General features: G+C 43.7%; 1 protein-coding gene across 1 annotated transcript in view; it reads left to right on the top strand.

The window, feature by feature from the left end:
• Positions 1–13,745, top strand: part of LOC144678762 (calcium and integrin-binding family member 2-like) — a 42,827-nt gene that overhangs the window by 21,525 nt on the left and 7,557 nt on the right. The gene's annotated exons all lie outside the window — the stretch shown is intronic.

Genomic DNA, 13,745 nt, shown 5'->3' on the forward strand with positions numbered 1-13,745 from the left:
AAACGCATTGGGCTGGATTTTACGGCCCCCTGCCAGGCATGTTTTTGGTGGGGTTGGGAGGGGGGGCAACCATGTAAAATATGACGGGTGGCTAGTCCACCACCTTCCCACCCTGATCTGGTACTGATAATGCAGTAGGTGGGTATGTGCCAAAATCAGCAGGCTGCCCGCCATTTAAAAAAAATATTAATGGGCAATTGAGCTTGGTAATAAGGCAATCGGCCAATATTGTATGCCGCTCACGCCATAATACGGTTGGCGAGTGGGCAGGCGAGTAAGACTAGGGAGGCCATTTTTCAAATCGCTTCGATGAAAAGGCAGGATGGAAGGGGTGGGGGGGGGGCACATCTTTTGCGGCGGGGGTACTCTGTGCACATTGGGGCTCCTCCCCCCACTTTGTGCCTCCCCACCTGGCCTCCAAACCATGCCCCTCACCCCTCTCTAGGGTCCCCGATCCCTTCCTGTCCTAAAAGCCTGGGACTTAGTTCGGGTCCTCCGGGATTCATTTCTCTCTTCTTCCTGGACCTACTTCCAGTCCCAGCAGTGCCCACAGCTGAGATCTCGTGCTGCTGGGATTGCTAGAGCTGGCAGTCAAACTGAGGGTGGGACTTCTTCCCATGGAGGGGCAGAAGTTGCACTCTCAGGTGGTTAAGGCTACCCGCAGTGTTACTGCTGGAGGGCAGCCTTTGTTGATCGGTCGCTCTTGTATAATTCAACCCAAGATAATGTGGGGATTTGTGCTGGGTTGCAATATTTGGTATTCCATGACCTAAAATGTTCTCCAACATCTCTGGTAGTTAATTCTGTGACTGAATTTCTTTGTTGGTGGGATAGAGCTCCAGCTGTTGACAGTGTTTAGGAGAAAGGTTTGGAGCCAGAAGTATGTAAAGATAAGCTGCTGGCATTTTGCGTTAGCTTTATCGATTTGAAAACATGTGAAACAGCTTCAGTTCTTTACTATCAACATAAAAATTTACCCTGTTACTTATTAACTTAAAATGTTTCAATACATCAGGCATTAAGGCGCCGATATAACTGGAGCCTGGGTTTAGTCAGTTTGGAGGGTGTACAGAGTTTGGGACGGTAAACCTGGAATTTCTATTTCAGAGAAAAAGCAGGAGTAGGTCATTTAGCCTTTTGAGATTGCTCAACCACTCAATAAGACCTTGACTGATCTACCTCAAGTCCATTTTTCTACCCTTTCCTTGATCCCCTTAACATCTAGAAATCTATCAATCTCTGAATTGCATATACTCAATGAGTAAGCATGCATAGTTCTCAAGATAAATCCAAAGGTTTACTATCCTTTGGGTCAAGAAATTGTTCCTCATCTCAATACTAAAGGCCCTTATTCTGAGATGTGACTCCTAGTTCTAAATGTCTGTCAAGAGAAACACGCTCCCAGAATCGACCCTGTTAGGTCCCTTAAGAAATTTATGGGCAGAATCTTCGGCTCGGTGAGCGGGGGTGGGGCCCACTCACTGAGGTGTAAAATGATGCCCGGTGACATCGGGCGTGCGTCCCGACATCACGGCGCATCATTCCGATTTTCAGTTCGGTGGACGCGCACCTGAGTCGTCTGCGTGCCCGCCAAACTGTCAAAGGCCTATTAAGGCCAGTTAACTATCAATTAAATCAATAAACTGAGCTGCCTGTCCAACCTTAAGGTTGGCGGGCAGGCGAAGAGCCCAGGCGCCCTTCGCATTTTTCATGGAACCTCATCCATGGGCGGGATGAGGTTTCATGAAGGTTTTTAAAGTGTTCTAAAATTTTTAAATAAAATTAATAGACATGTCCCAGCTCGCAGACAGTTTCACATGAGGGGAAATGCCTTAAAATGTTTTTTATTTCCTTTATTAAATTTTTTTGCACTTAAACTAATCTCCCTGAGGCAGCTCTGTGCCTCAGGGAGACTTCCGCGCTCTTTCGCGCGCATGTGCGAAAGAGCACAGGCCCCAACTCTGGCAACCCACCCAGCCCGCACAGGGAGTGCACAGCACTTCCAGGTGCGCGTCACGCTGGGTGGGCTGTAATTGGCCCGCCCACATAAAATGGAGGCATGCAGCTGATCGTGGGTGGCGTTCGGCTGCGCGCCCGCTCCCGCCCAAGTCCCCTGACGGGGAGAAAATTCTCCTCTATAAGTTTCAATGAGATGATCTCTCGGCAATACTTTATTCACTTTCCTTGTCGTCTTCCCCACCTCAGAATCACAGAATTGTTAGAGCATGGAATGAGGCCATTCAGCCCATTGTGTCTGCACAGGTTGTCTGAATGAGCAACTCACCTAGTGCCATCCCCCTGCCTTCTCCCCATAATCCTGCACATTCTTCCTTTTCAGATAACAGTCTAATTGTCTTTTGAATGCCTCAAATGAACCTGCCTCCATCACACTCTCAGGTGGGCATTCCAGACCCTAACCACTCGCTGCATGAAAAAGACTTGCCTCATGTCGCCTTTTCTTCTTTTGCCAATTACTTTAAATTTGTGCCTTCTCGTTCTCGACCCTTTCACGAGAGGGAACAGTTTCTCCCTCTCTATTCTGCCCTGGCTCCTCATGAGTTTGAATACTTCTATTAAATCTCCTCTCAGCCTTCTCTTCTCCAAGGAAAACAGTCTCAACTTCTCCAATATATCTTCATAACTGAAGTTCTTTATCCCTGGAACCAGTCTCCTGAATCTTTTCCTCACTCTCTGCAATGCCTTCACACCTTTCCTAAAGTGTGGCACCCAGAACTGGACGCAATATTCAAGCTGAGGCCAAACTAGTATCTTATGCAAGTTCACCATAACCTCCTTGCTCTTGTAGTCTATGTCCCAATTAATAATTCCTAGGATACTGTATATTTTTTTAACCGCGCCCTCAGCCTGCCCTGTCACCTTCAATGACTTATGAACAGGTCCCTCTGCTCCTGCACCCCCTTTAGAGTTGTATCCTTTATTTTATATTGTCTCTCCATTTTCTTCCTACAAAAATGAATCACTTCACATTTCTTCACATTGGACTTCATCTGCCACTTGTCAACCAACTTGCCTATGTCCTCTCCCCACAAAACTTTCTAAAGTTGATCTTGATAGGACAGTTTATTTGGTGATAATAGTTTCATGTCTGGCAAGGAAACATTGTACATTTTCTCATTAACCCTTTCCAATCCAGCAATTTAACCAAAACATAATTTACTGAAACTACTGGAATGTATTGATTTTTTTTTTAGAAAATTGGCAGAGTACTTAGTACCTTGGTATTGTAAGTCTGGGTACTAGATTCTAGTGTAACCCAACCATTTCCAGGTTAATTTACGTTATATTAATTGTAATAAGCTAACAAGGTCAAAATGCCATTTTGTGCTAACACTGAATTAAGAAGCCATTTTGATGTGGTTAACCTTTTACAACAAACTAACTCAAAATAGTATTATGACGTAGTTACTGACTAGCAACAGGTGATTTAATTAGAAGGAAGTACCTCAATTTCTCTGGTAATTGAAGGATAAGTAATTAATTATCCGTAGTTAATTAGAAGTCACTTTATGTTATTTCTGTATTTCTCCATTAGCTTTTCTTATTAGAAAATTAAAGGGCTGGAACAACTGGGAAAGAAATGGGATAAGCCTTGGACTCTCTGCTTATCAGGAGCACACACTGTCCTTGATTGCTGAGTCTGTCTTAATGAATGGGACTCCTGTAAAGACATCAAGATAACAGAGATTAAAGGAAGACATTGGGGAGGCAATGGCGCTATGGTATAGTCGCTGGACTAGTAAACCAGAGACCCAAGTTCAAACCCACCAAGGCAGATGGTGGAATTTAAATTCAATAAAAATCTGGAATTCAAAGTCTAATGATGACCATGAAACCATTGTCGATTGTTGTAAAAACCCATCTGGTTCATTAATGACTTTTAGGGAAGGAAATCCTTACTGGTCTGGCCTGCATGAGATTCCAGACCCACAGCAATGTGGGAAAAAGGAATTAAACCGGCCGGACCACCTGACATCGACCACAACGGCAAACTCAGCCCTGTCGACCCTGCAAAGTCTTCCTTACAAACATCTGGGGGCTAGTGCCAAAATTTGGAGAGCTGTCTCACAGACTAGTCAAGCAACAGCCTGACATACTGTACAGATAATGTCCCAGGCACCACCAACACCATCCCTGCTGGTGGGACAGGACATACCCAGCAAAGGTGGCGGCACAGTGGTATACAGTCAGGAGGGAGTTGTCCTGGGAATCCTCAACATTGACTCTGGACCCCATGAAGCCTCATGGCATCAGGCCAAACATGGGCAAGGAAACCTCCTGCTGATTACCATGTATCACCCTCCCTCAGCTGATGAATCAGTGCTACTCCATGTTGAACACCACCTAGAGGAAGTGGTAAGGGTGCAGAATGTACTCTGGGTGAGGGACTTCAATATCCATCACCAAGAGTGGCTTGGCAGCAACACTACTGACTGAGCTGGTTGAGTCGATCTGCAGTTGGTGAGGGAACCAACAAGAGGGAAAAACTCACTTGAACTCATCCTCACCAACCAGTCTGCTGCAGATTCATTTGTCCATGACAGTATCGGTAGGAGTGACCACCACTAAGTCCTGTCTTCACATTGAGGATACTCTCCATCGTGTTGTGTGGCACTACCACCGTGCTAAATGGGATAGATTGCGAACAGATCTAGCAACTCAAGACTGGGCATCCATGAGACGCTGTGGGCCATCAGCAGCAGCAGAATTGTACTTGAACATAATCTGTAACCTCATGGCCTGGCAAATCCCTCACTCTACCACTACCATCAAGCTGGGGGATCAACCCTGGTTCAATGAAGTGTGCAGGAGCACCACCAGGCACACCTAAAAATGAGGTCTCAACCTGGTGAAGCTACACAGTACTACTTGCATGCCAAGCAGCAAGTGATAGACAGAGCTAAGCAATCCCATGACCAATGGATCAGATCTAAGCTCTGCGGTCCTGTCACATCCAGTCGTGAGTGGTGGTGGACAATTAAACAACTCACTGGAGGAGGCAGCTCGACAAATATCCCCATCCTCAATGATGGGGGAGCTCAGCACATCAGTATTAAAGATAAGGCTGAAGCATTTGCTACAATCTTCAACCAGAAGATTGCAACGTTTGCAGATGACACAAAAGTTGGGAGAAATGTAAACTGTGAGGAGGACAGTGTAGAACTTCAAAAGGACATTGACACATTGGTGGAGTGGGCAGATAGATGGCAGATAAAGTTCAATGTGGAGAAGTGTGAGGAGATACACTTTGGTACAATGAACATGGAGAGACAGTTTAAAATAAAGGATACTATTCTAAACGGTGTGCAGGAGCAGAGAGACCTGGGTGTATATGTACATAAGTCATTAAGGGTGGCAGGACAGGTAGAGGGAGCAGTTTCTAAAGCATACAGTTTTCTATGCTTCATTAATGGGGGCGTAGAGTATAAGAGCAGGGAGGTTATAATGAACTTATATAAGACACTGGTTAGACCTCAGCTGGAGTATTGCCAAGTTTTTGCCCACTCGCTTAACCTGTCTATACCCCTCTGTATATTCTTTGTGTCATCCTCACCACTTGCCTTCCTATCTATTTTTGTATCATCCCTTTCTTCCTTTTCATATATTTATAGAAACTCTTACTGTCCGCTTTTATATTACTTGCTAATTTACCCCCAAAGTTTATTTTCTCCCTCTTTATTATTATTTTGGTCACCTTTGGTTGGTTTTTAAAACTTTCCCAATCCTCTGGCTTACTTATCTTTGCCACATTGTATGTTTTTTCTTTAAATTTGATACTATCCTTGACTTCCTTGTTTAACCATGGTTGGTTTATCCCCTTCCTTGAACCCTTCTTCCTCACTGGGATATATCTTTGTTGTGAGTCATGAATTATTTTCTTAAACGTCTGCCATTGTTCATCAACTATTTGTTCTGCTAATATCCTATCCCAGTCCACTCCAGCCAACTCTGCCCTCATTCCTTTGTAATTACCTTTATTTAAGATTAAATTAAGTTTAAGAAGCTCCTCAGGGTAGTGTTCTGGTCCCACCCATCTTCAGCTGTTTCATCAATGACTTTGATTCCATCATAAAGTCAGAAGTGGGGATGTTTGCTGATGATTGCAGAATGTTCAACACCATTCATGACTCCTCAGATGCTGGAGCAGTCCAGGTCCAAATGCATCAAGACCTGGACAATATTCAGGTGTGGGCTGACAAGTAGCATTCATGTCCAACACAAGTGCCAGGCAATGACCATCTCCAACAAGAGAGAATCTAACCATTGCCCCTTGATGTTCAATGGCATTACCATCACTGAATCCCCCACTATCAACATCCTGGGGGTTACCATTGATCAGAAACTGAACCGAACTAGCCATATTAATACTGTGGCTACAAGAGCAGGTCAGAGGCTAGGAATCCTGCAATGAGTAACACACCTCCTGACTCCCCAAAGCCTGTCCACCAGCTATAAGGCGCAAGTCAGGAGTGTGATGGAATACTCCCACTTTCCTGGATGAGTGCAGCTCCCACAACACTCAAGAAGCTTGACACCATCCAGGACAAAGCAGCCCGCTTGATTGACACAACATCCACAAACATTCACTCCTTCCATCACCGATGCACAGAAGCAGCAGTGTGTTCCATCTACAAGATGCACTGCAGGAATTCACCAAAGCTCCTTAGACAGCTCCTTCCAAACCCATGACCACTCCCATCTAGAAGGACAAGGGTAGCAGATAGATGGGAACACCACCACCTGGAAGTTCCCTTCCAAGCCACTCACCATCCTGCCTTGGAGATATATCACCATTCCTTCACTGTTGCTGGGTCAAAATCCTGGAACTCCCTTCCTAACAGCACTGTGGGTGTACCTACACCACATGGACTGCAGCGGTTCAAGCAGGCAGCTCACCACCACCTTCTCAAGGGCAATTAGGGATGGGCAATAAATGCTGGCCTAGCGAAGTCCAGATCCCATGAATTATTATTTTAAAAATGGTCTTAAGTTTAAGACAGTTAATTAGTTAGAACCAATGGAGTTAACTCTTGTCATATTATTGACAAATTATGGACCAATTAGCCATATCCAACAATTTGGCTAAGGTGGGCTTACAACATCTTTTGAGTATTAAAAAAAGGGGTTGTGGGAACCATCTTTGTGTACACCAAGTGTGGAAGAACCGGTCTAGATCTTCATGGATAGTTGAGTATCCCATCAGCGTGAAGGTTGTTTCCAATTAACTTCAGGGCAGATGAGTAGTTAGTACTGGGACTGGTTCAGTGACGGACTCACTGCCAGTAGAAATCCCAGGAAGGTGTAGTGCTTCTCGGAGGTAGAGTGTGTTTCTCTGTCAGCATGATGAGTTCAAGTTGTTGTCCACTTCTCTTGGATTGATCACCCACTTGAAAGCGTGGTGTTGGTAGAGTTTCATTGATAAGTAAACTTGACCGAAATTCTGCCTCTGTTAGTTAGTTTATAAGTTTCTATAGTTTGCTTATAATCAATAAACTTCAATACTATTTACTGATGTAGTGTCTGAGTCTTTGCCTGATGGTCATATCTTTGTGAATTCAATCAGTTTAAAAGGGCAATTTAGGCTCCAGTGTTAGGCAGTGCACAGCTTAATTGGAACAATCTGAAATAACAAAGACCCCCTTTTATATGTGTAACAGTGTGGGACAAATCCATCATAAGCGCATTCAATGAAGCAGGATATTTAAAGAAATGACCATTAATCTGAAAATGATTGAGTTACACTAAAACCTAGTACCCAAGCTCACTTACATCTCCCAGGGCTGAGGGTGAAATATATTAACAATATATTGATCCCTCACTGCCTATTTGATCTCTTTCTATTTTTTTTTACTTTTGAGGCATGAGAATTTGTCTCCAACTCAAATCAACTGTTTGTAATCTTCTACTAAGGACGCTCAAGTAACAAAGGATGAAAATAATGACAACTATGGTTATCAATTGCACTAACAGGAAAATAGTTGAAATAGTCCTGAGCAAATGATGTTTATTTACATTAATAATTTTCTGCCACCAGTGTATTTTCTCATCTCCAAATTCTTTAATCCCTTTTTCTTGTCTCTCATTATCCTGTTGCATCCTAACTACATGTCTTTATGAAGCTTCAGTCCTTTTAATGATATTCTTTACATTTGGGGATAATGGGGTATAGGGTGACCTAGCTGAATTATGGCCTCCAATGCTTGTTCTTGCATTCCGAAGTTAACTCTCAGTTCAGCGACATTGTGAGTAGGTATTGGGAATAACCTATTACTCCCAATTTGAGTTGTTTGAGTGGGTTTCAAACAAAAGCTGGATTTAACAATGGGACACGATTTTATCCCATGTTTCTTGAGTCTATTGTATCAGCCATTAATACTCCTATGACAGACTCCCTTGCCTTTGTATATGTACTGATTTTTAATTTCATCCCATCTTTGAAGGCTCATCTTATAAGTTGGTGAATTGTGATCTAGGGTAAACCCACAAGCTGGTTTTCCAGGATTCCTAACATCACATAAAAACTCAATTTATTTCTGTGCAACATTCAAGATTTGGACTACCCCAAGTGTACCCTCGACGAATTAGTGCTTGGGTGCGAAATGTGTGATACATAAATTCCGTCATCCCAGACACCAATAGATTCTACCTTATAAACTTCCCATTCAGTGTCGTCTTCTAAAATTGGTAGCCATAACACCACAGGTATTACGGTTTCATGATAGTTATTTCCATTTCCCCCTACTAAATAGGATAACTCATGCTATCGGCTTTTTACTACATGACCTTTCCCTCTAAACCATATCTTAAGCACAGCGTCATTGACATAAGTTGGAATGTGGTTGTTTTCTATATCTTCTGGTATTGTTTCCAGCTGATCTAGCATGTAACTCCCATAGACAGCACATGTGATAGTCTTGGCCATTTCTCTCTCGGCCCCATGTTTTTCCCAAATTATACTGTTTATAACTTGATTGTAAAGGACTATTTCATCTTTAATGGTTAAGAGGTTTCTCCCCCACCATCACAGTCATCCAGTAATATTGTTTGCAAATACCTTCCCATAGCCTCATTATGTTTCATCATGCTTCCTATATCTACCCTATTCCAAATTGCAATGCCTGCACTGGTACCTATTCCCAACCATTGCCAAATCCTTCTTTTCCATCTTCTCCGGTATTCCCTAGCATCCTTTGTAATGTTCACATTCTCAAATCCTCGAAATCTGACAATTCTCCCCAACCACTCTGAGCACGGTTCTTATTCATACAATCTTTTATCATTTTTGCCACTAGCTGATCATAGAATTCCTGATATTCTTGACATAGGCCTTTGAGAAGAGGAATACCTTTGAATTGTAAGAGGACAGGTACAATTACATAGGCCATGTTTTTTTACAGTTGTTTGTATGCTCGGGTAACCACTAACCCATTAACTAGTTCTTCCTCCATTTTAGGGCACTCAGTTTGATTTCCTCCTCCTTTTTCTTTTTCTATAACCAGACTCCAATGTGGGTAAGATTATGGGCTCTTAGCATGGTGAACCTGAAACCTAGAGAGTATATGGAGGTTATGTTTTCATAACGCATGTGCGTGTTTGTGCAGTGTTGTACTGTTCCCTGATGCCTTTTACTTAGTTTGGGCCAGTTCAGTGATATAAGGTCTATACTGATATAAGGAATTCTCATTTTCTGCCCTGCTGGACAAGCACATTTTCCTTCACCCAGTGTGAATGTAGTTGATATCGTGACTCCAAAAATCATGCAATTACATTCAATTCTCAGTCCTTCACCTTCTTTGACCTTAATTATTCTGTCAAAATCATCTGTGGCCCAGTCACATTTGTCACAAAAGACAGTCATGTTACAGTAGTTACATTGACGACTAGGGAAATGGCCAAGATTGCTCCGATCACACTGGTCAGAATTTCACTCTTGGTGTGCAGGATCGGCGGGGGCGGGTGGTGTGGTCTGGAAGCCAACCGCCGCCCGCGATCCACAGTGCACCCGTGGTTTCACGCTGGGGGGCCAGTTAAGGCCTGCCCAGCATGATATACGAGCAGCAGCGCTGAGCGCTGCCTGTGCGGGCGAGGGGAGGAGGGCGAGCAGGCCTAGCGCGAACTTCATGCATGTGCCTCAGGGAAATGAAGAGATATTTTTAAAAATAATAAAGAGCAGAAAAATGTATTGAAACATATCCCCTCATGTGACAGAGTCACATGAGCAGGGACATGTTTTTAATAAAAAATGAAGTTTTTATTTTATTTGTATTTGCTTTTAGAAGCCTCACCCTGCCCATGCAAAGGCTGCTTGGCCCTTTTCGCCTCCACCAACCATTAGGTTGAATGGGCAGTGAAAAATTAAAGTTAATCAATAACTTAATGGCCTGAATAGGCCTTTTAATTGTCGGTGGGCGTGCTGCCGGCTCTGCCAAGAGTCCACCGGCCGAACTATTGCACGTCATTTCACGCTCGGTCGGGTTGGGCACACGCCCACCTGCTGAGCTAAAAATTCTGGCCACAGTCTTTCGGAGGGTGACATTGGTTTTGGGACTTCCATCCCTATTTGTAAGAGGTTGGTGCTCAAGGAGACGTTCTGGCAAATCATGGATGTCAGAATGTAGAGTATCAGGATATACATCTGTAACAAAATTAAGTGTAGTATTTACTCTTTCACAGTTTTTAACTGATTAATATGATACCATTTCCTATCCTTACTTTTGCCCTTCTTCTGTTTCGCACTCTGCACCAAGTATACAGTTGGACCCAACTTATCTAATATAGGAAATGGTCTTTTCCATTTTGGATCAAAAATATTTTCCTTCTTATTAGTTGAGTGTCATGACTGGATCACCAACTTTGTAGTCATAAGGTTTTAAATTTGCATTAAGATACTTTTTGATCCTCTTTTTAGAAACTCCTAGGCTCTTTGCCACATATTCATTTATGAGGGCTGTTTTTTCCAGCTATTTTGAACTGCATGGCTCCTGTGTTACAGGGATTGTTAGAACATAAGAACATAAGAAATAGGAGCAGGAGGAGACCATTTGGCCCCTTGAGCCTGCTCCGCCATTCAATCGGATCATGGCTGATCTTCTTGTGTTTTGATTTCTAACCCATCTAACCCTTATAACCTTTGATTCCCTTGCCTAACAAGAATCCATCTACCTCTGCCTTAAAAATATTCAATGACCCTGTCTCCACCATCTTCTAGGGCAGAGAATTCCAAAGTTGCACAAGCCTCTGAGAGAAAAAATTTCTCCTCATCTCTGTCCTAAAAGGGTGACCACTGATTTTAAAACAGTGCCCCCCTCACCCACAAGAGGAAACATCCTTTCAACATCCACCTTGTCAAGGCCGTTCGGGATCTTGTATACTTCAATCAAGTCACCCCTCACTCTTCTGAACTCCGGTGGAAATAAGCCCAGTCTGTCTAGACTTTCCTCATAAGACAACCCACTCATTCCAGGTATCAATCTAGTAAACCTCTTTTGAACTGCCTCCAATGTATTTACATCCTTAAACATTCAGCAGCTGTATTGCTGGGTGGGATCAAACCGCCAACCTTTTGGTTAGCAGCTGAACACCCTACCGATTGCACCACAGAGACAGCTGTTAGTTGCTGTCAGTGCTAAATGGCCCTGTGTTCCCATGAGTCTCCCTATCAATGCCTGATATGGAAAAATGCCTATGGTTCTGTGAGGAGTTGATTTTATAGCCATGAGGCACAAAGGTAACATGTTAGCCCACTGAGTGGGGTGATCTGCACATAACTTTTTTAACATTGTTTTTGAAGTCCTGTTTCTGCTTTCCACTACTCCAGAAGACCATAGGCAATGACTGATGTGAAATTTGTGTGTGTAATCCCCAATATTTTTTGCATTTGGATAAAAATTTCTCCTGTAAAATGTGAGCCCTGGTCACTTTCCACTAGCAATAGTACTCCCCACCTACACCATTAAACGTAACAATACAGAACTCACAACATTTACTAAAAAAAAAGTTTGATTCTATAAATGTAGATTTGAAACTTTTTTTAACCATTCTGTGATGTTCATGCCAGGCCTTCACCGATAGCTGAGACTTCAGATTCACTTCTGGGGGTTTGTTGAACTTAAGGGTTGGATTTAGTGGAGCACATCAGCGCAGTCATGGAAGCTGGGAGAATCGGGTGAGAGCACCCACATCGGATTCCTGATGTTGGGAAATCTGTCTCCAATTAAGTTGGGAGCAGGGTGGGCCAGATGTGGGAACCCCACTCAGCAGTGGCAGGAAGGCGATTAGGCTCATTAACGAGCCAGCTGGAATCTAGTGGTGGCTCAGGGGCTCTCCCGAACACAAACGGCTTTCTTCCCGAAGACTGCCCCACAAACCCTGTTGGGTTTTACTGCAAATGTAGAGTAAATTTCTAAAATGTGAATCAATTTACTTAAGAGCCAATTAAAATACACAAACAAAAACAGAACAACATAATCCTTCCAATTATCACAGGTAGGATGCTGAACTGGTAATGTGCAAGTTCCACTGGATTCAGATACTCCCGTGGCTGCTGAATAAAAAGGTAACACATTTTTCAACAAACAGGAACCCATGTGATAATATAATTACACCTGCTGCTTGGTTATATACAAACTTTGTAAAGGCCATGAACAACAAGGCTAAGGGTTTCAGAATTCTTGATTAGGTATTTGAAATTTTAGCAAAGATTATAAGGAACCTATTTAAGTGATCTGCAAGACGCCACTTTTAGGATCTTAGGGCTGGATATGATGCTGGTTATGGTGTTCTCGCCCACTGGTTGGAGAACCGGTGGGAAACCCGTGTAGCTTCAGTCGGGGAGGCCTGGCCAAAATAAGTTAGGCACTTAACTAGCCAGTGTCAGGCCTTACCTGGGGTTTAGGACCCCGGCGGCAGAAATCCTGCCCCCTGAGAGCTGTCGGCCAATCAGGGACTTGATGGCTTTCCTTTGCCGGCAAGCACCACCTGGAGTGATGGCTGCTGCAGGTAGTGCTCCAGGATCTTCATCAGGGATCATCTTTGGATCTTCGTTGGACCCCTGGCATCAGGCAAGTGAGCGCAGGATGGGGTCGTGGGACAGAAGGTGGCTTTCAGTGGCCCTTGCTGGTAGGCCGCTGGCAAACCTGACAAGAAAGCTATGCGACTCCCATTTAATCCCTGAGCGACCAATAAATTGTGGTGGGCTCAGGGATAATGGGTTTAAATTGGTCCATTAATAAGCCTAAGTGACATCTTGCCGCTAGTGGACGTTGGTCCCTTCCCACCTCAGACTTAATTGCGGGAGGTTTTCCCATTGCTGGGAGACAGACGCTTGGCCTCTCCTGCGATTAAGTAGGCCTAATCACAATGTTTACCACCACGACGAACTGGATTAAATTGCATCTATAGAATCACAGGCCAGGATTTTCAGCTCAACACATCCGAGCGTGAAATAGCGCACGATGACGTCAGGCGAGCATCTTGATGTCATCGCACACTAGCACGACATTTCGGTCGGCGGGCGCGCGAGAGAGCCAGCAGCGCGTCTGCTGACAATTAAGAGGCCTATTAAGGTCCTTAAGCAGCTAATTAATCAGAATTTTTCGCTGCCCATCGAACCTTACAGTTGGCAGGTGGGCGAATAAGCCAGACGGCCTTTGCATTTTTAGCGAAACCTCATCCACGGGTAGGATGAGGTTTCCAATAATGAATAAAAAAAATAATAAAAATGTTTT

The sequence above is a fragment of the Cetorhinus maximus genome, chromosome 1, assembly GCF_964194155.1.
Source record: "Cetorhinus maximus chromosome 1, sCetMax3.hap1.1, whole genome shotgun sequence".
Classification (NCBI taxonomy): Eukaryota; Metazoa; Chordata; class Chondrichthyes; order Lamniformes; family Cetorhinidae; genus Cetorhinus; species Cetorhinus maximus.